The sequence below is a fragment of the Garra rufa genome, chromosome 20 (assembly GCF_049309525.1).
Source record: "Garra rufa chromosome 20, GarRuf1.0, whole genome shotgun sequence".
NCBI lineage: Eukaryota > Metazoa > Chordata > Actinopteri > Cypriniformes > Cyprinidae > Garra > Garra rufa.
In genome coordinates this window covers 6,011,923-6,038,654 of record NC_133380.1, presented here as the reverse complement: position 1 = coordinate 6,038,654, position 26,732 = coordinate 6,011,923, and positions in this window count along the sequence as shown.

Genomic DNA, 26,732 nt, shown 5'->3' with positions numbered 1-26,732 from the left:
AACGAGGTGTCAGCCTTTGTTTCTCTCTCACTGTCTGACGCTCTCTTTCTCTTGCTGTGAGGCTGTAGATGAGAAGAGAGTATTTGGTTAAAGCCTAGTGTATTACTCATTTTGTTTAATAGACTGGGCTGGTTTAAAACCTGCAGGTTAGTAGAGAAGCACAGTTCTTCTTAAAGGGGCAGTGCAGTTTCTGTCATCATTTATTCACTCTTGTGGTGTTTCTAAGGTAGAACTTTTGTAATTAGTGAGCAATGGCTTTTTATTTTATATATATATATATATATTTTATGAAATAGCCTTTACACTCACATAAAATCAAGGGTCATTTTTTCAAATTGAGATTTATACATCATCTAAAAGCTGAATAAATAAGCTTTCCATTGATATATCTGCATTGAACATGATCTTTACTTAATTTCATGATTTTTGGCAATGATTTTGGAAAAATTAATCATTTTGACCTATTTTGTTGGCTATTGCTACAAATAAACCTGTGCTAGTTTTGTGGTCCAGGGTCACATTTGATGTATTTCTGTGTGAAACGGAATATTCATTGAAATAAAGGGAAAAAAATGTTGACTTTAAGCTTCAAGGTTCACATTAGGGCTGCCCTCGATTAAAGATTTTTCTGGTCGACCAGTAGTCGCACATTTATTTATAAACCATTTAAATCATAATAATGAGCCTTTAATTGTCTACATAACCTAATCAACCTGCTCAAGCGCACACAAAAAAGCTTGCCACAGCGCACCGGCAGATATTATAGTTATGAACGTGTCAGGGAAAAACAGCAAGGAGACTGCATTAACGTTTTAAAAATGTATTGATAAACTAGTGCGTGCTTTGTTTTCATCTTAAGAAATGAAGTCAGCCTGTATGCATGTTTCATACAGATTACATGATCTTAGATTATTTGTTTTCTATTTGAATTGGTTCATTTAAAAGTAGACTTTTCACTATCTAAAGATATACTTTTCATGTCTGTAAGGCAAGTATACACAGAGTTTCTGAGTTTCACGCTCAAATTCCCAGAGACCAAGATGGAAGAAAGTGTATCCTGTATGCTTTAATTATTTTACAAAAGTGCAACGTTTCATTGTTATACTAAATGCACACAAATAAATTTAGAGTCTTTATATATTTGAAAGATGTATTACTTTTATTACCAAAAATGACAGAGTATTTTAAATGCAAGTGCACCGGCGCCTCCATCTGTCGTGCAGTAAGTGCGCTACTGTTCAGCTACAACATACATCTTTCAGATGAAAAACCATAGTTGAGGTCGATAAATGACAGTGAGCGTTTGGATGTCCAGACCAGCCGGTAATAATCTGTCCGTCACAGATTGCATGACTTAGTCACTTCCTGTAAAAAATTTTTTGACTAAGCGACTAATAAAATCTTGGTCGACCAAGCCTCTTCTTGTCGACTAACGGTTAGTTGACTATTAGGGGGCAGCCCTAGTTTACATTTAATGAAAAATACAGTAAAAATATGGCTAAATATTTTAAAATGTAATTGATTTTTATAATGCAAAGCTGAATTATCAGTATGATCCAGAATTAATGGTCACAAGATATTTCAGAAATGATTCTAATATGCTGATATGCTGCTCAAGAAACTATTATTATCAATCTTTGAAAATAAGGATACTTTTTTCAGAATGCTTTCATGAATAACAAGAACAGCATTTCTTGTAAATACAAATCTTTTGTAACATTCTAAATGTCTTTACTGTCACTTTTGATTATTTGAATGCCTCCTTGCTGAATAAAAAAAGTACAATAGTGTAAATAGAATATAAGGAACAGTTACAGTGGATCATAGAGTTTTCATGAGTCTTAACAGTCCAGATGGAGTAACACCTTGAGCTTGTCCTTGCGTTCTTCACATTTACAGTGCAAACAACGCAAACGCCTCCTACACAGCAGCCTTGACACACATTGTGCATCAACACACAAAGAAGTTTCAACATACTGCGAGCCAATGCCTGCATTTGCACAAACGTTGACCCGTGCGTCATTCGTAGAACCTACAGAGCTGCATTCACTGTATAATTGAATGAGCTTTCGTTTATTCATGACTTGCGCTTCAGTAGATTTACATGAAACATGTGGTTTATGGCCAAACTAACAGGACGGCACACATATAGGCAGGAATGCGTTGAAGGACGGTGGAATTCACTGTCAAGGTCGTTACTCCTATTAACTGCTGCTGATTCGTTTGCAACATCCGACAGAATTATAGAGTGAGGTGTAATCTGAGAGAGCCCACATCTCCCCAGCTGCTCGTTACATCCCGCCGATACACACAGGAGGCGACGGACACACGCAAGCTCTCGGCGTCTGGAGAATCGCTGCTGTCTGGTTGTGGCACAGCAGCATCTGCTGGTGAAAGAGACGCACAGGCTCCAATTCCCTCAGCGAGGCCAGTTTTGCATCCTTATTCCACACGAGCACAAATATAGCCCTCTGCTTTTAACGTGCAATGCTCATCCACATTCACACACATCAGCGGGTCCACCGAGGTTCATCCTCGCTAACTGTCTCGGTTCCGCCGTGACCAGGTTTTTGCGGAGGACGGCTGCGCTCCCAGAGCCCTGCGGGGGTAATGAGAGGAAATCCTCCCTGCTGAATTGATTCCCAAGCTGAGACGAATAGGGAAAAACTGCCTCAGCCAGCACGTCTGGCAGCGGGCTGTCATGTGGAATGCAAAGGTGAGGATTTGGCGGTTTGGGGCAAACGTGCAGGTTTATTTGAGGTGCAGTTCGACTGTGCTCGGATTATCCTGCAAGCCAAAATGAAAGCGTCATTAAATGCAAGCTGAGGAAATTGGTGTAAATCATTGGTAAAAGGCAGATTGGTACATCCGTGAGCAGGTTTGTATGTATTTGAGTTCAGTGGTTAGAAAAAGAGTGGAACTCTTAAAAATAAAGGTGCTTTCAAAGGTTCTTCAAGTGATGCCATAGAAGAACTATTTTTGGTTCCGCAAAGAACCATTCAGTCAACGTTTATTTACAGAACCATCTCTTTCTTACCTTTTTATAATCTGAAGAACCTTCTTTGGCCGCAAAGAACTTTTTGTGAAACAGAAAGGTTCTTTAGATGTTTAACGTTCTTTATGTAACCATTTAGAAAAAACGGTTCTTCTATGGCATCGTGAAACACTTTTATTTTTAAGAGTGTACCTACAGAACTGTGTATTTATTTTCTGTATTTCATCGTATTCGATAAATTAGCAAGATGGAAGAACACTTTATTTCCCAGAAGTAGCTGCGTTGAATTTCTTTCAGTGGAAATTAGGAAATTTCCAGAGTTCTCAGAATCATAAATTGTTGGGTTAACTTCTATAGTTCTGACTGGAAACCACAACAAATATAATTTTTAAGTTTCTCTTTGCCCCGATAGGAACACATAAATCTATGGTAGCACTTCTATGGCTTTCCAAAAGTAGACAAAAAATACTGAGAGCTTGATTAAAGTTGTCAGAGAAGAGAAAGATGTCAAATTTGCCATCATTCCCTCAGGCATCATATTAAAACACTCATACAGCTCTGCATTTTAATGCCAAGGTAATATTAATAAACCACAAAGTATAAAGTTATAGATGTATATTACATTACATTATTTAAAAAAAAAACATTATTTATTTAAAAAAAATATTTTTATTTATGTTGTTAATAACAGACAAGACAGAGCAGTTTACTTTTCAGATGAAACAAAGTCTCAGCTTTCAAATTGTGTCATTTTTTAAAGAAATCCAAACAATAAATGCCATTTTGTGGCTCTTTATTGTGTCTTGATAGATCGCTGTAGCACATAATCCGATCATCTCTTCTTAGTTATAGCATGAAATAAACATAAATGAACATAAATGAAGGTATCTGTTTTTCAGTCATTTTTTTCAAGTTTAAGCCCACCGACATTAATATATTCTAGACGTTTCTAGGCGCAGATTCAGCATTATGATTGGTCAGATTTCCTGTCAATCAAATCCTCAGCAAAAGGTGAATTCAGTACCTTCCTCTTCCTGTAATTCCACTTCAAATTCCTCAACTTTCTATTGAAGCCAATTCAATTCAAATTCACAAATTCAATTCCTTCTTCAATTCTGAATGGTGCACAACAAATTTTTGGCTGTATAAATCTCAATTTTTATTGATGGATTGTTTGTTAGGAAAGGACAATATTTGGCCCTAATACAACTATTTGAAAATCTGGAATCTGAGGGTGCAAAAAAAACAAACTACTGAGAAAATCACCTTTAAACTTGTCCAAGTGAAGTTCTTTGCAATGCATATTACCAATCAAATATTAAGTCTTGATATATTTATGGTAGGAAATTTACAAAATATTTTCATGGAACACGATCTTTACTTAATAGCCTAATGATTTTTGGCATAAAAATTATCATGATCATTTTGACCTATACAATGTATTTTTACCTATTGCTTCAAATATACAAATATACTTGTTGTTCAGGGTCACATATTTGCTCATGAATTTTAAATTTTTAAAATAGAATAGCCACTGGGCTTCATTCTTGAATCACATGCAGAAGAAATGTAAGAATTGCATAGACTGATGCTTTCATGGTAACAGCTGAACTATTGTGTTTATCGACGTGCCAATTAAATTGCATTTACACAATCTGTTTGTGTCACATGGACCTATTGTCAAAGTTTTGATCTTCGTCAGTGATTTAAGGATGGTATTGGATGGTTAGCCTACAAGTTTGGCCACAACTTCCGGCCCATGGCCAAGCGACTGCGAGCTTCAGCTGCGTCTGACGAAATTTTGAAAAGGCCAGCACATTTGTGTTAGGAAAGAGAGAGTGCCTGACCTTTCGGAAAGACGATACCTGTTTCCCTTTTCTCTCCATTTTCGCACTGGTTCTCTCTCGTGTTTTTTCTCTCACTTTCTCTCTCTCGCTCTGCTAACATCACACCCGCCCGCCGTAGAAATTCAATCTCGCTTTGAACATGCTTCGATTGAAACTGCACTTGATGTATCTCCGGTCGCCAAACAAGAGCGAGTGTCTCGCTGTTTGTATTTCCAGTGCGATTCATTTACCGTGTCATGTTTCGCCGTCCCTTTTTATGCTAATGCACTTGTCACAGTCTATTTTAGCTCTGACGTTGGCATTTGTTTTGCGTCTGCCCCGTTTTAGCAAACGCACAAGTTTCGCATTCAGATCTAAAGTGCTTTCTATCGCCTTCGGAAGAAATGGCAGTTGAAAAGGCATTTGGAAAGCTCATAAAGGGTGGAATATGTAATGCGTGTAGTTATTCTTCCTCTCCCTCCCCCTTCTGTGTCTCGCTCGCTTGAAACCCATCCAATTGGCTTGGCGGTAATTGAATCTTAGCCGTCTGGCCCAGAAAGGCAGCGCGCAGGAGTTTAGTTCTGTTGTCCCATTTTGCTCTCATGATATGTGCGCGCCTGCGTTCTGGTGCGCTGGGACTCGAAGCGAGGGCTCACGGGATAGATTGTCCTTATGGAAGCCGGGATGTGGTCATCCTAGATGGATTGTTGTAGCATACTATCAGACGAGTCCTACAAAAGCATCTCGTCCGTGTTGTATTAGTCTGTCTGCAGCACTGTGAAGTTCCTGCTACCTTATTTAAAGGAATAATTCATCATTTACTCACCCTCGAATCTTAAACCCGTATGACAAAAAATGAGGACTGAGGCTCCAAAAATGACAAAAAATGTATAAAAGTGCCATGAAAGTAGTTCATGCAACCTGCTATATGCTAAATCCTCTATAGACGTATTATACCTTTATGTGAGCACTTCAAAAGTGTTCAGAAGTGTTGTTGTTTAGTCAAAATGGTCACAAATTTCATTTGTGCTGATGTTTTATGTCAGTAATATTAGATGTGATTGGCTGTCATGTATCTTGAGGCACTATGATTGAACAAAAAGAAGAATTGTACATTTTACAATTGTACAAGTCTTTAAGACGTTTTCGTATAGATTTTATTATGGGTTTCTTTGTAAATACCATAATTTGTTTAAAAGTTTAGGTTCGGTAATATTTTCTGTTTTTGAAAGTCTCTTATAATTACAAAGGCTGCATTTATTTGATTAAAAACACAGTAAAAACTGTTAAATATTATTACAATTTAAAATAACTGTTTTCTTTTTCAATATATTTTAAAATGTAATTTATTCCTGTAATGCAAATCTGAGTTTTCAGTATCATTACTCGAGTCTTTAGTGTCACATGATACTTCAGAAATCATTCTGATGAGATGATTTGATGCTCAAGGGTACTATGAACTACAGTCGTGGCCAAAAGTTTTGAGAATTACATAAATATTGGAAATTGGAAAAGTTGCTGCTTAAGTTTTTATAATAGCATTTTTTGCATATACTCCAGAATGTTATGAAGAGTGATCAGATGAATTGCATAGTCCTTCTTTGCCATGAGAATTAACTTAATCCTGAAAAAACTTTCCGCTGCATTGTTAAGAAGGCTTCAGGGCGTCCAAGAAAGTCCAGCAAGCGCCAGGATCGTCTCCTAAAGAGGATTCAGCTGCGGGATCGGAGTGCCACCAGTGCAGAGCTTGCTCAGGAATGGCAGCAGGCAGGTGTGAGCGCATCTGCACGCACAGTGAGGCCAAGACTTTTGGAAGATGGCCTGGTGTCAAGAAGGGCAGCAAAGAAGCCACTTCTCTCCAAAAAAAAACATCAGGGACAGATTGATCTTCTGCAAAAAGTATGGCGAATGGACTGCTGAGGACTGGGGCAAAGTCATATTCTCCGATGAAGCCTCTTTCCGATTGTTTGGAGCATCTGGAAAAAGGCTTGTCCGGAGAAGAAAAGGTGAGCGCTACCATCAGTCCTGTGTCATGCCAACAGTAAGGGAGTGGGCTCACTCACAATTTTGCCCAAAAACACAGCCATGAATAAAGAATGGTACCAAAACACCCTCCAACAGCAACTTCTTCCAACAATCCAACAACATTTTGGTGAAGAACAATGCATTTTCCAGCACGATGGAGCACCGTGCCATAAGGCAAAAGTGATAACTAAGTGGCTCGGGGACCAAAACGTTGACATTTTGGGTCCATGGCCTGGAAACTCCCCAGATCTTAAAACTTGTGGTCAATCCTCAAGAGGCGGGTGGACAAACAAAAACCCACTGATTCTGACAAACTCCAAGAAGTGATTATGAAAGAATGTGTTGCTATCAGTCAGGATTTGGCCCAGAAGTTGATTGAGAGCATGCCCAGTCGAATTGCACAGGTCCTGAAAAAGAAGGGCCAACACTGCAAATACTGACTCTTTGCATAAATGTCATGTAATTGTCGATAAAAGCCTTTGAAGCGTATGAAGTGCTTGTAATTATATTTCAGTACATCACAGAAACAACTGAAACAAAGATCTAAAAGCAGTTGAGCAGCAAACTTTGTGAAAACGAATATTTGTGTCATTCTCAAAACTTTTGGTATAATGAAATAGAAATTGGTTGTAATGTTATAAAAGTCTCTTTAAATTTCACTTTAATGCATCCATGGTGAATAAAATGACCCCAAACTTAGTAGTGTATATGAATACTTTTTTCACTACTTCAACTAATTTATTAGGTTGTATTTGTTAGCACTGTAGACACAATTTAAGCACTGCTACTCATTTCACATGCAGGAAGGTTAGCCAATCAAATCTAAGCTCATTTGCATAGAGTACAGAAGTCTTAAAGGAACAGTTACGCAAACAGCCTGTTTAATTCTCAGGGTCAAAGAATGAACTCAATTACGACTGTTTCTGGTGCTTGGAAACCTTGACTAACATTGTAAGTGGACTTCGGGGAAAACTTTACTTGAGTGTAGAAGTTTTTATTCAATGATATTCATCGTACGTTCGCCATGAATATTCATGAAGGTCGCTAAACTTCTTCAGCAATGTATTTTTGCCCATCACTCTCCCTGACACAAAGAGCTCACCAGCGCTGCATTCACTCACTCTCTCACTCACTCACCGCTGACAGACAGACAGGTGGGAGAGGAGTCCGTCAGAGAGACAGGCCAGACAGACTGACATGAGTGATCCAGAAACTCTCAAGGAGACAAACTCCCAGGAGAAGAGGAAAAATGATGAACTAATTACAGGCGACGGATGTTCTGGCCTTCAAACACAAACAACCACCCAGACGCAGGCGTGTGCAGGTGGTGCTTACTGTTGACTAACTCCTTCCTGCCTACTGGGTGACCTTTCTTCTCATGTCACAGACAATCGATGGGCAGATATAAATATTTTTGGGGGTTTATAACATTTTAAAGGGGTCATATGATGCGGTTTCTTGTTTTCCTTTGTCGCGACGCAATGTAACACGTAAAAAGACCATTAATGGCCAAGAGTCATTATAATCAGTAGTTATGTCCCCACTGGATGCAACAAATGCCTAGTTTATAATGGGTTTGATTATTTCGGCATCACAACATGGTTAGGGGCGTAACATTTCCTTCACATGCTTGAGGTATTCGGCCAATCACAACGCACCGGATAGCTAGCCAATCAGAGAACACCCCGCTTTCATCAACGATGAATTTTGTAAAAATCGAAGCGCTTCAGAAAGGTGGGGCAGAGAGGAGCAACAATAATGTACAGTATGTGGACAATATATGTTTTTTTTTTTCAACCTAAAACCGCATAAACACATTGCAATACAACAAATACACAAAATAATGCTCTTTTTAGCAACATCATATGACCCCTTTAATAAAAATTTTAGGTGAACTATCCCTTCAAGCATAAGCAATAATTGATTTCCATCGTGCAAAAAATGTGAATAGAATTGTGAGACACAGAATCCAGAAAAGATTAAAAAATAAATAAAACCCATTTCACAGGCTACTATTATTTTTAACATTTTAATACATTTTAATAAACTAAACATTGTTAAAATTTTATGAATTCAATTAATAGTTTAAATGTAATTAAACCAATAAAGCAAAAAAAGATTATTTAATATAAAAAAACATAGATACATCACAACAACCTGTCAAAATAAAAGTAAAAAAGGAAGAAAAATATTCTAGAAATACAATATACTATTGTACAGTACAATTTAATTCTCAAAGGAAGAAGAATATGAATGTCATTTATTAGTATTGTTAATTGTTTTATTTATTATGTAACTCAATCATATAAATATTTTATAATTGTCATTAATTATTATAATATTTTAGGAATATCACACAGATGTCACATATTTTAGCCTCTGTTTTGCAGCAAAGAAATTTGCTAATAAAATAAAATAAATTAATAAAACTGAATTTGATAGCATTCTAATTTTTAAAATGAATTTGTATTCAATCATAAAAATATTTAATATAAATAAACTATAGTCAGATTCTTAGAGGAAGTCACAAGAGTCACCACAACAACCCTTAAAAAACAATTATGACACGCAAATATTACAAATGTACAGCACAATGTAATTCCCTAATAATAATAATAATACAGTTTTTCATAACACCTCAGTTTTGCAGCATTTTTTTGCCAAAGAAATAAAATGAATTAATACAATTTAATTTGATAACATCTTTTTTTGCCATCCATTTTATTTGAATAAATTCATATTAAATCATAAAACACAGAATCCAAAAAATTTTTAAACCATTTAGTCAATGTTTTCATTTAAACTATAAACCTCTGTTTTGCAGCACTTTTTTTCAGAAGAAATAAAATGAATTAATAAAATTAAATGAATTAATAAAATTAAACGTGATAACATCTTTTCAATTTTTTACATAAATTAATATTAAATCATAAAAAACAAATTAAAATTAAAATAAATAAATAAACTTTCATAGGCAATAACAATAAATTGTTAACATTGTTAAAGTTTAATGAATGCAATTAATAATTAAAATTTAAATCAATAAAACAAAATCCAGAAAAATTGAAATGAAAAACATGGAATTTGGGGGTAAAAAAATAAGACTTATTTCATACTGCCCTGCAATAGTAACCACGATGCTTACCTTAGCAAATACCACTAAAAACTGTTGCACCAGCAAATTTGATTGACTCGCACTGTATTCAACATGGCTTCCAAAGCTGCCTGCTTCCTCCCGGACCTCTTGATCCTACAGAAAGAGTGATGGAAGGAAGTCACAGTGAAGGTCTTCTTAGATTTTCGGACGAATTGTTAGCGGAAGGTGGCTGGAGGTTGTGTTTATGTGTGTGTGTGTGTGTGTGTGTGTGTGTGTGTGTGTGTGTGTGTGTGTGTGTGTGTGTGTGTGTGTGTTTGTGTGACGCCCTTTAAAAACTTTCCCCAGCTCTGCGGATCTGTGTAAGGCTGCAGGCTAGTGTGCAGATCTTATTTTCTGATAAGTTTCCGTGATGTCTGGGATTTTGCGGCCCTCTAACAGGTCGTAGAACAAGCCAGCAGCTCACGGGTACGACCGATGGAAAGAGCGCGGACGCTTAGCGCTAATCCCTTTGAGAGCGCCGGGACACACATATCTCCCCGTGTAGGTGTGTGTTTGTGTTTGTGAGAGAGATGAGAGTGCAGATGCTCTGTGTTTGTGGATGTGTGTAAATGAATGATTTGCAGAACTTAAAGAACTTGTGTATAATTAGTTTCTGACAGCGATCAGCAGGCCCTGTGTTCTTCACATCCTCCGGCGTGTTTGTTTATTAAGTGTTTAGCTGGATCTGATTCATGCTCTTAGCAGTAAGAATATACTTTACTTTATTTAAATCTGAAAATGTTTCCCAAACATCAGTGCTGATGTGAAATATGCATATCTTATCTGGTCCGATCAATTAGATGAGCAATTTATGGAGCCCTTTATTACCTTTTCTTGTTTGTTATTTTTGTCTTGTTTTCCATGACACATTCTTTACTTAAATTTAATGTGCTTTCTATGGACATAGAATCACTTTTGTACATATATGTGACTCTGGACCACAAAACCAGTCTTAAGTTGCTGGGGTATATTTGTAGCAATAGCCAAAAATACATTGTTTGGGTCAAAATTTTTGATTTTTCTTTTATGCCAAAAATCATTAGGTTTATATATTACATAAATATCCTACTCATATCCTACTAACAACAAACAACAACAACAACAACAAATTTTTTTAATGATATTTGACATTAAGATTGATGTTTAAAATATGTGCTAAATTATCATAATCCTTACAAATAATGGGAACTTGCAGCAGACAGTTTAAAGTTTGACAATAAAATAAAATAAAATAAAATAAATTTTAAAATATGCAGAGAATTTTCTCCAGCTTCATTTTTTTTTCACCGGAGTAAATTTAATGTGCAATCCAAGGAAAATAAAATAAAATAAAATAAAATTCAATTCAATTCAATTCAATTCAATTCAATTCAATTCAATTAAAATAAAAAAATGGAGAGAATTTTTTTCAAATCAAATCAAATCAAATTAAAAAATTGAGAAAATTTTTAATAATTAAATTAAATTAAATTAAAAATAAAATAAAAATGGAGAGAATTCTTTCAAATAAAATAAAATTAAATTAAATTAAAAATAAAATAAAAATGGAGAGAATTCTTTCAAATAAAATAAAATTAAATTAAATTAAAAATAAAATAAAAATGGAGAGAATTCTTTCAAATAAAATTAAATAAAATTAAATTAAAAAAAATAAAAATGGAGAGATTTTTTTCAAATCAAATCAAATTTAAAAAAAATAAAAAACGGAGAGAATTTTTTCAAATAAAATGAAATTAAATTAAATTAAATTAAAAATAAAATAAAAATGGAGGGAATTTTTTCAAATAAAATAAAATAAAATTGTTTATTGTAGGCTATGGATATATAAAATCGACTCTTTAAATAAATATATAGATTTGATGTCTTAGAAAGGGTTAATTAGACTATCACACCACTAAAACCCTCTCAGTGAAGTTGTGTGTCTAAATTCTTTCCCTTTAAGCCACTAGTATAAATCCGTCACACTTCAGACGTTCCTTACGTGTGTTAATTAATACATATACAGCTAAATGATCAGACTTTGGCATGAAGACAGACGCACAGATAGAGATGGAATGAGAGAGAGTGGGACGGCCAGCCGTGGTGGCAGACGGCCGCTGCAGTCTAATTAAATTAATGAAGACACATGTTGTCCGGTCGGCCTGACTGGGCGGCTGTCATCTCTGCGCCGGCTGGGGCCTGTCGAGGAGGGAATGGGGCCGTTCAGCTCTGGCTCCACGCCATGAGCGTTTAACAGGCTGTATGGGTTTGTTTGTAATCAGACTGGACCCATTTAGGACCTCATGATTACAGCGGGATGTTAGAGTTTGATGGATCACGAGAACTTGGTGAAGTTCTCGGTTAAGTTTTGTTCAAGTATTAACCTCAGTGTTTCAGATGATTCTCCAAATATTCCCTGGAATTTTAAGAAAATGTTTAAGACTGTGTTGAGACTTAAACATGGTATTTTGGGCATATTTGAATCAGTTTGAGACATTTTCAAGATATCTTCTAAAACAGGAAACGTGAAATTCCATGTTTTGTTTTTGTTTTGTTTTCCCCCCTCTCAGAAGAAAAATTTGAGAGGCAGAAGAAAAAAAAAATCTTTTTTTTTCTGTTCTTTCCCGTGGACCATGGATTATTTTATTTTATTTTATTTTATTTTAGCCATGGATGTGGTCAAAGTTTAGACATTTAATTTAATCAGACTAAATACATAGAAACAAGAAAAAAATCTTAATTCAACATCATTTTCTGTAGTGTTTTTTTCTCGCCTTTTTCTTTAGGAGGAACATTTATTTATTTATTTTTTATTATTATTATTTTTTTTTTTATATTCTTACCCATGGACATACCCAGGAAAAAAAATAGAAACAAGAAAAAAAAATCTTCATTTAATCTCCTAATTTAATTCATTTAAAGGAGAAACACTTTATTTTATTTTTCTCTTTTATGTTTCTCTCCATTTAATCTTCTTTTTCTTTAGGAGAATCATTTATTTTATTTTATTTTTTTAGTTTTCCACAAATTTTTCCACATTTAATTTAATCAGGTGAAAAAAAAATAGAAGCAAGATTTTTTTTTATCTCCTTTTTCTTGAGGAGAAACCTTTATTTAATTTTATTAAATTTTATTTTATTTTATTATCTTCTTTTTCTTTTGGAGAAACATTTTCTGTTATTTATTTATTTATTTTTATTTACCCATGGACCTTGGTCAGAGGTCAGAAAAAAATACAAACAAGAAAAAAAATCTTCATTTAATCTCCTCATTTAATTAATTTAAAGTAGAAACACTTTATTATATATTCTCTCCATTTAATCTACTTTTTCTTTAGGAGAAACGTTTATTTTAATTTATTTTACTTTTTCACTTGGACCTTGGTCAGAGTTTATAAATTTAATTTAATCAGGTGAAAAAAAAATAGAAGAAAGAATGTTTTTTTTATCTCCTTTTTCTTGAGGAGAAACCTTTATTTTATTTTGTTTTATTATTTATTTTATTTTATTTTTCCCCATGGACTTTGATCAGAGTTTACATATTTAATTTAATCAGTGGTGGTTCTTGATCAGGCTAGACATCATATTTAATTTGACAAGAATGAAAACAAGTCTGTGAAGGATAGACGTTTTTTCTCCACTACAATTTTTTTATATATTAGTATTTTCATTAATGTACTGTACACTGTTGATGTATAACTACTGAACAGGCTTCCATCCTTCACTGCCTCATTTTCATTCATGTAAAATATCATCCACCATGACAGAAGTACGTAGGTAACTACTTGTAGCATAGTTTATAGCGTAAAAATGAACACTAAGTTATTGACGAAAGAGCTTCAGACTCAGAATAAAACACGCTGTGATTCTCTGAGATTCTAGAACTTTTTTTATCCGTGTCAGGAGGAGCTGCGCTGCCCAAAACAGAACAGATAAATCCACACCACAAACACACGTCCCCTCCGCTTTCTTCCTGCAATCCAGCAGAAAATAGAAAAGGGGGCGTGAGAGACAGGGAACATTTCCATCTCACGGGTGTGAAGCCGGTGTTTCCCAAAAAGCGCCTGAGCTCCGTTAGATTTGCCAAAGTGCGTCATATGCAGTTGGAATGGAAGTTTGACTGAGTGACTCAAACTCTCCAGTCTCCTTATTTATTTGATGTGTTGGTAATTACCCATCATTCTAGTTCCTCGGGTCACGCTATATTTAACCACGCGGTTCACAGTACGTCTCGCAGGCTGCGTCATATAGATAGTCGGTTGATTCACCCGGCTTTTCCCCCATAAGTGTCTGACACCCACCGGCGCATTATCCCTGAGCTCCACACAAAACAGACCTTGTGTTACCGGCAACAGATTAAATTAACTTGAGGTGGAAATGGAAACGAAAACCTATGTGAGAGAAATTCCCCAGAGGGGGGTGCGATAATAAAAGATGTGTGAAAAGTGACGTGTTTGGGGAATGAGATGCGCAGGTGATGAAATGACAGAGCTCTTTTTCACCTTGCATGCAACAGCTGAATGAGGAAATAAAGCTAGTTGACCTTTGAACTCCAACTGGTAGTTCATTCACACCTACGCTGTTTTGTAATTGTCTATTTACTGTTGTTTTGTGTTGCGAATTGAATTTGTGCAGTGTCTTGCAGCATGCATTTATAGGATGACATGTTGAGTTTAAAACGCTTGAGAAAGCGCAATGTCTGGGTTTTGTTCTATCATGCTCTGTCTTGCTGTTTTTGAACACATCTTGTAAACTGCATTCATGCATTTTGATGCATTGATCTGACAATAAAAATGTAATGCATTGCTTACAGAATTTGATTATTAACACAAAGATTGCCAGTGGCCTCAGATTATTGTTGTGCAACTTTCACAGCATGTTAAAACTCACTCTTACTATATATAGTATGTTATACTATATCTGACTATATTATATCATTTTATAATTGTGTGCATTCTGTGGAATAAAGTAAGGTAATAGTTGTTTCCAGTTCCATTTTATTTTATTTTGTTTTATTATTTTATTTTATGTTAATTCCTCTCCATTTAATCCTCTCTTTCTTTAAGAAAAACAATTTATTTTATTTATTTATTTTTTATTTTATTTTATTTTATTTTTCCTAATGGACCTTGGTCAGAGTTTACACATATAATTTAATCAAGCAAAAAATATATATATTTTTTTATTTTATTTCATTTTACATTTATTTTAACATTTAATTTAATCAGTCAAAAAGTAGAAGCAAGAAAAGTATGTATTTTATTTTATTGTAGTTTATTTTAGTTTTTAGGTTTTTTTTGTTTTGTTTTTTATTCTTCTCCATGGCCATTGGTCAGAGTTTACATTTAATTTACATTAGTTTACATTTTATTGAACTATTGAACTTTTTATTTTAAATCTTTTCATTTTAAATTTATTTTAACATTTAATTTAATCAGTCAAAAAATAGAAGCAAGAAAATTTGTATTTTATTTTATTTTATATTTTATTTTATTCTTTCCGATGGACCTTGGTCAGAGTTTAAACATTTAATTTAATCAGGCAAAAAATAAAAAATAAAGCAAAAAAAAGTATTTATTTTTTATTTTATTTTATTTTATTTTATTCTTCTCCATGGCCATTGGTCAAAGTTTAAACATATAATTTAATCAAGCAAAATAATGTTTTATTTCATTTTAAATTTATTTTAAGATTTAATTTAATCAGGCAAAAAATAGAAGCAAGATAATTTTTATTTTATTTTATTTTATTTCCCATGGACATTGATCAGAGTTTACACATTTAATGTAATTAAGCAAAAAAGAGGCAGAAAAACATTTCTTCATTTAATCTCCTTTTTCTTTAGGAGAAACATTTTATTTTAGTTATTTTATTTACTTATTTTATTGAACTATTTAACTTATTTAACTTTTTATTTTAACTATAAATAGTTATTTTAAAGTGTAAAAATATTTTACAATATTATTGTTTTTACTGTCACAGTTTGTGCTGAATACCAAAAAAATACATTTTGGCGAATTGTATGTTAAAAATAGCTGAAATAAGCACAAGTGTCAGGGCATGTCAAAACATCTAAAGGGCCCCAAAATCACATCAGACCCCAAAGGGTTAACAAAAAATGCAGCTATGATGAGCATAAGAGAATTAATTAAAAAAAAAAAAACTTTCAAATCTTGAAAGCATTTAAAAACATTTAATCTTACCAACCTCAACTTTTAAAGGTTTTATTTATTTGTTTGTTTGTTTGTTTGTTTTTGTGCTTGACTAACAACGATTAGATAAAGATGTTTATTATCCCCTGTACTTGACAGACATGTATGTATATTATATCTTGATTCAGGAAATGTTTCACATATTCCTCAGTCTACTTCTGTGTATCATTGCATTTTGTCCAACATTCAGTTTTTCAAAACTGAATTTAAAGCCTGATGTATAATTTTGTCAATATTTGACTATAATGCAAATTGCCTGTCTATAGTTGCATTTATATATTCAGCATATTTTTGGAACTAGGTCAACTCTTAATAGGTAGTTAATGGTCAGAATAAGTTGAAGACTGTTTAGTCTGTGTCTGATATCCAAAGACATGTTTCTATACTACATTTAAAGTTTGATAGGGTCCAGATGTCATTGTTTTGGAGGTTCTGTCCCTTTTTCCAGTGCAGCAGCCCAAGCCTTTGAGTTCAGTGTGCCGTGTGAGCATGTCAGATCCACTCAGACAAACATCAGTGCAGAGTGGAGATGCCGTGACCTTCAGTCATATTTTCTTTTAAGAGGTGGAGTTCACATCAGGATAGTGTCATTAATATTGTAAGGGATGCTGGGTACAGCATGTGCGCGTCTGTGTTTCCCCTCCTCATCCTTCTCTCTCTGGGACCGGCTGAGGAGTGTTCGGGAACAGACAGAAAGAGAGACAGAAATAGAGAAGAAGAGGAGCAGATCAAACAAGGACCGCCTCTGCTCGCCGTTCCTCTCTCATCATTCATCTAGCCGTCAGTATCGTGAGGCAGACGCTGTTCTCGCCCTGCGCACCTCTTTGAAGTGGCATTATGGGTTCACAAAGGATTTAGGCCAAAGTCTGTAATGGGGGAGCATGAGCTTTTGGTGTGATAGTGCAGCTCAGGAACCTTAACACTAATAAGAGCATATACTCAAATTAAATGATATTTATTTTACACTTTCAAAGTATTTTTAATGCTAAGTACATTTTTCAAGTATCTGTATCAAAGTATTTTTATTTTGAGAAACTTTTACTTCACTGCATTTCAAAGCATAATATCATACATTTGTACTCCACTACATTTCTTAAAAACATGTCATTCCTTGTTATTTTGTACTGAAGAAATCTGTGGTGTCTGATTCGTGAATGAGATGTGTTTTTTTCCCAAACTGAACGATTCCTTCGCAAATTGGACTGATTGGATTGCAGTTGTTCTTGAGTCAACAACTCATAGATTCAAATGATTCATTCAGAATGAGTCTCCAGTAAACAACTCACTGATTCATATGATCCGGTCAGAGTAATTCTCCAGTGAACAGCTCACTGATTTAAATGATCTGGTCAGTGTGAGTCTCCAAACAACAATTTAATGATTCAAATGATTCAGTCATAGTGAGTATTTAGTCAGCAAATCACTGATTCAAATGATCTGGTCAGAGTGAGTCTCCAGTAAACAACTCACTGATTCAAATAATCTGATCAGAGTAAACCTCTAGTCAAGAGCTCTCTGATTTAGAGGATTTGGTCAGAGTGAATCTCCAGTCAACAACTCACTGATTCGATTGATCCAGTCAGAGCGAGTATCTAGTCAACAACTCACTGATTCAAATGATTTGGTCCAAGCAATTCTCCAGTCACTAACTCACTAATTCAATTGATTCAGTCAGCAAATCACTGATTCAAATTATCTGGTCAGATCGAGTCTCCAGTCAACGACTCACTGATTAAAATTATTTGAGTATCCAGTCAACAACTCACTGATTCATTTGATTTGGCCAGAGTAAGTATCCAGTGAACAACTCACTGATTCAGTCAGAGTGAGTATCTAGTCAACAACTCACTGATTCAAATTATTCAGTCAGAACGAGTCTCCAGTCAGCAACTCATTGATACAAAGGATTCGATCGGAGTGAGTCTCCAGTCAACAACTCACTGATTCAAATGATTCGACCAGAGTGAGTCTCCAGTCAGCAGCCCGCTGATTTAAATGATACGGTCAGAGCAAGTCTCCAGTGAACAAAACACTGATTCGGTCAGAGTGAGTCTCCAATCAACAACTCACTGATTCAAATGATTCGGTCAGAGCAAGTCTCTTGTCAACTACTCACTGATTCAAATGATTCAGTCAGAGTGAGTCCCCAGTGAACAACTCACTGATTCAAATGATTCGGTCAGAGCAAGTCTCTAGTCAACTACTCACTGATTCAAATGATTCGGTCAGAGTGAGTCTCTAGTCAACTACTCACTGATTCAAATTATTCTGTCAGAGCAAGTCTCTAGTCAACTACTCACTGATTCAAATGATTCGGTCAGAGCAAGTCTCTAGTCAACAACTCACTGATTCAAATGATTCGGTCAGAGCAAGTCTCTAGTCAACTACTCACTGATTCAAATTATTCGGTCAGAGCAAGTCTCTAGTCAACTACTCACTGATTCAAATGATTCGGTCAGAGCAAGTCTCTAGTCAACTACTCACTGATTCAAATCATACAGTCAGAGCAAGTCTCCAGTGAACAAAACACTGATTCAAATTATTTGGTCAGAGTGAGTATCCAGTAAACAACTCACTGATTCAAATGATTCAGTCAGAGCGAGTATCTAGTTAACAACTAACTAATTCAAATGATCTGGTCAGAGTGAGTATCTAGTCAACAATCCACTAGTTCAAATGATTCAGTCAGAGCGAGCCCTTTAGTCAACAACTCTGATTCAAGCGATCTGGTCAGAGTGAGTCTGCAGTTAACAATTCAGTGAATTAACAAGTCTGATTTAAAATGAGCCAAGAAGGGTTCTAGGGTGTTGTGTGCTGTCACAGAAGTTTAATTCTCAGGATTTGAGGTTCATTCAGATCACTTCACCCAAATATGAGCAGTACTAATAGAGATGCTTGTCTTTACAAACACCACTAATTATTTGTGACACAGACTGTGTGAGTGTGAGGAACAGAGAGGCACAGAGTGAAAGAGAATATATTTAGCCTCTCTGAAGCATTATGTTAGTTTTTCTGGACAGCTTTGGTGCTTTATAAAACAATATTATCACTCAAAACATCCTGCAGTACTTTCAGCCTCTTTTTCTATCTCCATCTCATTTAGGTTAGTGCACTAGATTTGGTTAGTTAGTGTGTATCTATTAATGTAAAGTATGAGTATGTCCAGGCAACAAATGTACAGTAGGTTATAAAAATAGAACATTTCTGAAATGTTAAAATGTCTAGTTTTCTTGTTGTGATTTAATATCATATTTAAATGTTACAAAAACATTTATTGGAACATATATGACATCAGGATGTTCAGAGAAAAAAAAAACATTAAAAGTAATAATAAAAACATTGTTTTAAGAACATTTTGTCCTAACATATAACTGTTATAAAAACTTTAGTGAAAGTTGTGAAAAGGTTTCCTGTTGGCTGGCTAGGTTACATCACAGTTTCACAGATAATATGTTCCAGAGTTCTTTTCACAGTATAACGTCTATCCCTACACCCATTTTTCATTCACTTCAATTTAAATGAACCAAAGTCTACATCACCACCCTGGAGGAAGAAGTTCAAATTCTGTATGAAGCATGTGAGTCATCAAAATAAAAAAATATAGCCTCTCGTAATAGTTTCTTACGTAGATAAAGCTAACATACACATGCACACATACACAAACACACACACACACACACATACACATAGGGTACATATGTTTCAAACGCACTGATCATATCTGAGAGTCTGTGTCAGCAAGCACTGAGGTTTATAGAGGTTAAACGGTAAATACGGAGCCCGAGTCTGTTTATAGTGCTGCCATTTTTCTAAGTAAATATCTCTTCTCCTGACCTCTAGCAGGCAGGCAGCTTGCGTCGGCCCAGTAAAGCGCATAATCACTCTAATTAGAAGAGGTCGCAGAAAGCAAAAACATCACCTTGTTCATAACCTACACACACACTCACATGCAGCCAAACACAGCGTGTCAGTCACCCTCCTCTAGATACACTTGCTTTGAAAAGGATACGTAGGGAATTGATGCAGACGGTGTCTCTGGACGCAGAACAATGAAAGGCAACTGTTACTGAGAATGAGCATTTTTTTGCTTCGATCTGAAGCATCTGGTGAATCTGTTAAAGAAGATCACAGTTTTTTTGCAGAACAGCATATGTCTGAAAGAAAAGGACAGGCCTCAAGGATATGCTCAGCCATGCAATCCATACAAAATTATGTATGAAAGCGACAGCGAGAGAGAGAGACATAGTAGCGTCGATCTCAGACGTCACACCCACAGACTCGTCTGATGCATACAGCACACGAAAATGACAAGAGCAGGTTGAAAGTAGTGGTTTTGATTTTACTTGCAGACTTCCAATATATTTTTAGTTCTCTGCGCAGATGCACAGGTTTTTTAATAGTTTGCTTAAAAACAATCTTGTGTTTATAAAGTACCAGGATAATACAGGGAGTGTTTCTGAGGGCGTAGTTGTATCTGGATTCTTAGTATCCGTCACACTTAAACATAATGAAAAGAAACTCACATGTCATTTAGTCCAGAGGTTTTCAAAAGAGCTACATAACAAAATATTTAATTAATGTAATTTATTAATATTTCTTTTCAGGTTTAAACATATAGTATAACCTCATTCTAGTAAGGTTAAAAAAAAAACTAGTGCTGGGCAACAATTAATCACGATTAATCGCATCCAAAATAAAAGTTATGTTTCTATATTTCTATATAAATTATATGAATATAAATATACATGTAAATGCATTTACATGCATATGTGTAAATACATGTAAATATTTTCAAAATGTATAGTGTATGTATGTGTCTTTATATATACATAATAAATATACCCACATACACACACTACACACACATATTATGTAGACAAGAAGCGTTTATTTTGGATTTTGGCGATTAATCGTTCCCCAGCACAAATCATTTAATAATTTGTTTTAGCTTAACTGCAGCAACAATATTAAAGGCATCAAATTAATTTTGTGTTATATTTTATATAATTCAAATATAAAATTAGAATAATATTTGACAATATTACTGTTTTTACTGTATTTTTTATCAAATAAATGCAGCCTTGGCTTTTACCTAGAAAAACGTTGTGTGTGTGTATATATATATTTTTTTCTTGGGGGGGGGGGGGGGGTTGGTAAGTTTTGAATCCTCTCCCAGGCTGCATTTATTTTTCAAAAATACTATAAAAACAGTAATATTGTGAAATATTATTAAAATTTTCTTTGTGAATATATTTTAAAGTATAATTTATTTATTTATTTATTTTATTTATATATATATATATATATTTTATTTTTAATTATAAATATATTTATAATGTTAAAACAGTTATGCTGCTTAATATTTGGATAGAAAATTCATAAATAGAAAATTTGATAGAACAGCCGTTATTTAAATATTAAAATGTAAGTTTTTGTAACAATATAAAACAAATTTAATTTTAATCTTAAATTTTATCTTTTCTCAATAAAATATTTGTAAAATCAATATTTTATTAATACAAATATATGTTTGTAAATAGTCTTCATCATATTTGAGAGTCGTTGGCATAAAAAAAAAATTAAAAACGCCTCACTTTTTCTGTCAAATTGTGCAGTTCTTGTCCAAAATAAGCTGCCACGTGGATTAGACTTTTAACTTATGATCAAAAGTGTGGACTAGATGCCAGTAGGAGTTTAGTTTGACTCTGAAAGCATTGCTTTGAACCTTACTAGTTTTGAGTTAGAGGTGCAGTGCCTGGGTTTTCAGATGAGAGATGGAGTCTGCCACGATGCGACGGCGACGTGACGGTTTTGTAAACGTAATTTCAAGAGAACGGCCGAGAGGTCACAACACCTCTGCTCTCCACAGATGCTTGCTGTTGGACGCAGAATCACAAAGACGGCCGTTTGACTTCAGCATCTAGAATTTACATGCAGCTCGGACAGCAAATGATCCGAGCGGCTCCAAACAGGTGTTACTTGGCCCACCGATGCAGCCGCTTGCTTAGATTTAGTGACCAGCGCGCTAGTGCTGTTTATGCCCCAGAGCTTGCCAAGCGTGTGCGCCGCTGCCAGTGTTCTCTAGAGCCCGGACCCTTCCAAGCATCATTAAACCCTTCGTGCTTCCCCAGTCCAAACATCAATCGCGCCTCCGTATCCCACTGACCACTCTGGCCTTCCCTCTCAACCGCATTTATCTTCGCTCGGCTCTCAGCACCTGCCCGTGGGCCGCCGGGCTCCGCCCCTTCCATTGCTCTCTCATAGACCTCCAAAGCCATCCCTCTTTCAGGCATGATTAATCAAGCACCGATAAGCGGGCCATTAAAGTTAGATAATGACAGACCTGCGCGAGAATCCCGGGTTTAGGTTCAGCAGGGCCTGGACGTGGTGTAAGACGCCCCTGAGAGGCGCAATGAAAAGGATAGAAGGCTTATCTCTCCAAAGACAGGCCCGCTGCCGCCTCAGGGGCTAATAAACCACCCAAAGTCAGCCAACACCTTGAGATCTGCCCCCGCTTTTATACCACAGATCTCTTTTAGCCCTGCGGAGGGGTGGACGGATGAATGGGAATGAAGGGACGGTTGGCGGTACGGCATGGACTCGCGGGCCTCGTTCTCACGCTCCTCGGAGAGCAGTTAGGCTTTTTGTGCGCAAGTTATTATTTCATCTGCAGGATTTATGACTCTCTAATTCTCTTTTATTTCCTTCACTTTTTATATATCTCCTTCTTTCACTCACCGTCTCTCTTTCATTCCCTTTTTCTGTCTATCAGCGCAGCTGGATTTATGCCTCTTTGGTCGAGAATATCTTACAATGACGGTGGCGGTGTAAACGGCACACAGAGGACCTCTTATATATATATATATATATATATATATATATATATAAACCATATCCCTATTTCATAATAATTTCAAACTATAGATATTTTTAACAGTGCTGTCAAACGATTAATCACGATTAATCGCATCCAAAATAAAGGTTTTTGGTAACACTATATTTTAAAGTGTCCTTGTTACACGTTACATGTAATTACTATTATAATAACTATTAATTATGCATAATTACATGCAAGTAACCCTAAACCAAACCCTAATCCTGATTCTAACCATATAGTAAGTACATGTAGTTAATAAATATTACTCAGTACTTACAGTAAATGTATAATTACACTGTAACAAGGACACCTTAAAATAAAGTGTAACCCAGTTTTATTTATACACACATAATACACACATTTTTGAAAATATTTACATGTATTTACATGTGTATATACTTATATTAATATAATTGATATTATATATAAATGTTTATATATATATATATAAACACAACATATTTTTCTTGTATACATGCATGTGTATTTATATATACATACATATACACAGTACACACATATATTATGTAAACAAAAAGTTTTATTTTATGTGATTAATCGTTTAATTAATCGACTAATTTTTAATGATTTAGAATCAGTATTTATTTATTTATTGTTTTTCTTTATATTTTCTCTAGATAGTTTATATTATAAAAATATTATTATAAAATGTGTATATATATAGAGAGAGAGAGAGATATAAACTATATAAATAATATAGATATATAAACTATATTGTTAAATATAACTATTTGAATTATTGTTTAATATAAATAATATTTTACTAAATAAATAATATTGTTTATTAAAATGATTTATTAATAAATAATAAAATTAGTATTTAATTTAATTGTTATATAGTTATTTACTATTTTTAATTATTAACCAATTAATTTATTCATTATTTCAACTATTATTCATATTATTTATTAAGTAAAATAATTAAGTGGCATCTTTTTATGCGTGGGAATAAAAAAAATCAACAAGCTTCTGACTTAAGATGAAATGGAGCCTTTTGCTTGAGTCTTTTCTTTTTCGTCTTGAGAAAAAAGTGAGCAAAAAAATTGAATGTCAGTACATGGCAGTAATGTCTTAAACTATGCTTAGATGAAATCATATGTCATGTTATTATATTATTATATTTGTTTTTATTTGAATAGTGCTTTTTAAGATGTAATATTATATTATTAATTAATTATTAATATATTATATAATTTTATAATAAATATAATTTTGGGCAATGATTAATCACAATTAATCGCATCCAGAATAAAAGTTTGTGTGTACATAATATATGTGTGTGTACTGTGTATATTTATTATGTATATGTAAATACACACACATGCGTGTATATATTTAAGAAAAATGTGTGTGTGTGTGTGTGTGTGTGTGTGTGTGTGTGTGTGTGTGTGTGTGTGTACCTGGTATTCATCACGTTGTGGGGACCAAATGTCCCCACAAGGATAGGAATACCAGTAGATTTTGACCTTGTGGGGACACAGTACACACATATTATGTAAACAAAACCTTTATTTTAAATGTGATTAATCGTTGCCCAGCACTATAATAAATATAATTTAATAATATTAATATTTATTATTATTTTTTTTTTTTTTCTGTACTTAATTATATATCTGTCTAATTTCTTTGTTTTTACTTCTTCTAAGGATTTTTTGTTGAAATGTCACCAAGTCAGTACAAAACACAGCAGAATTTCCAGAAGCATAAACGGGCAACCTCTGAGAAATAATCATTTCTCTCTGGGTGGTTAAGATATTGTATATGGTAGCGGTTCAAGGACAGACCGAGTGGCTTGTAGGTCAAAAAGAAAAAGAGGCAATTAGACGAGAGCTCCTCGAGCCCCTGATGCTGTTTTATATGTAGTGTATCGTTTACAAAACCTCGTCACATCAAGAGCAGCGACAACACTGTTGCTCTTTTCTTGACATTTATGTGAGGAGATAAACACAGGGATTATGAAGACCTGATCTCAACATCCAGCCTCACCAAACAACACACACACACACACATAGATAAATCTCAGTTGTTGAACGATAGGAAAGATAGAAAAACAGCTGTGCCCTGTTACTCCACTCTTGACATTTATGTGAGGAAATAAATGAAAGGATGAAGACCTGATCACACACACATAGTCTTTATGATCAGCTGTGTGTTTGGGAACTGATCATGACTGCACAAATGAGTGTGTGTGTGTGTGTGTGTGTGTGTGTGTGTGTGTGTGTGTGTGTGTGTGTGTGTGTGTGTGTGTGTGTGTGTGTGTGTGTGTGTGTGTGTGTGTGTGTGTGTGTGTGTGTGTGTGTGTGTGTACCTGGTATTCATCACGTTGTGGGGACCAAATGTCCCCACAAGGATAGGAATACCAGTAGATTTTGACCTTGTGGGGACATTTCTCAGGTCCCCATGAGGAAACAGGCTTATAAGTCATGCACAATGAGTTTTTTTGATGAAGTAAAAGTGTGCACAATCTTGAGGGCTAGGTTTAGGTGTAGAGTAGGTGTAGGGCCATAGAAAGTACGGTTTGTACAGTATAAAAACCATTACGCCTATGGAATGTCCCCATAAAACATGTAAACCCAACATGTGTGTGTGTGTGTGTGTGTGTGTGTGTGTGTGTGTGAGGGTTTTCTGTTCTTGTAGAGTGGCTCATAAAACAGAGGGGCACAAAGCAGAAAATTGAAAGCATCTCATATGTGTCACAGATCACCCTGGGCAACAGATAAAACACCCTGACCGGGTCACTAACACACATGCACACACACACACACACACACACACACACACAATCCTCAGATCATGCATTTCATCTTTCAGTCATGTGACACAGGTCTGGAATCACCCACAGTAACACAGGACATTAGTTTTATGTGCTTCATTTGAGTGTTTCCTATTGTTATTTGCATTAGGGAAGCCCACTGTAATTAGTCCACCTTATTTCTGCCTCAGAAGATACAAAATAACAGATAATTGTTAGGTGAGCTTTAAAAATGAGAAATAAAATAACATGGTCACATACGTATAAATGCACTTTTTTAACTCTGAAGAAGAAACAATCTTTCAAATTAAACATTTGTTTGTTTGTTTTGTTTGTTTGTTTATTTTGACAGTCACAATTACCTTCTGGGGTTTTTGAAGAAGAAACAGGGTTCCATAATAAACAATTTATTTATTTACTTTTTTATTTACTTATTTATGTAGTCACAATTACCTTTTTTGTTTGTTCGTTTGTTTGTTTGTTTGTTTGTTTGTTTGTTTGTTTGTTTGTTTGTTTTACTCTGAAGAAGAAACAGGCTTCCATATTAAACATTTATGTATGTAGGTATGTATGTATTTATTTATTTTATATATATTTTATTTATTTATTCTTGCAGTCACAATTATTATTATTTATTATTATTACAATTATCACAATTTTTTTTTTTTACTCTGATGAAGAAAGAGGCTTCCGTAGTAAACATTTATTTATTTATTTATTTATTTATTTATTTATTTATTTATTTATTTATTTATTTATGTAGCCACAATTACCTTTTTGTTTGTTTGTTTGTTTGTTTGTTTATTGTGGTCACAATTACATTTTTGTTTTAGTTTTTTTTTTATTCTGAAGAAACAAAGGCTTCCATATTAAACATTTATTTATTTACTTATTTATTACTTATTTATGC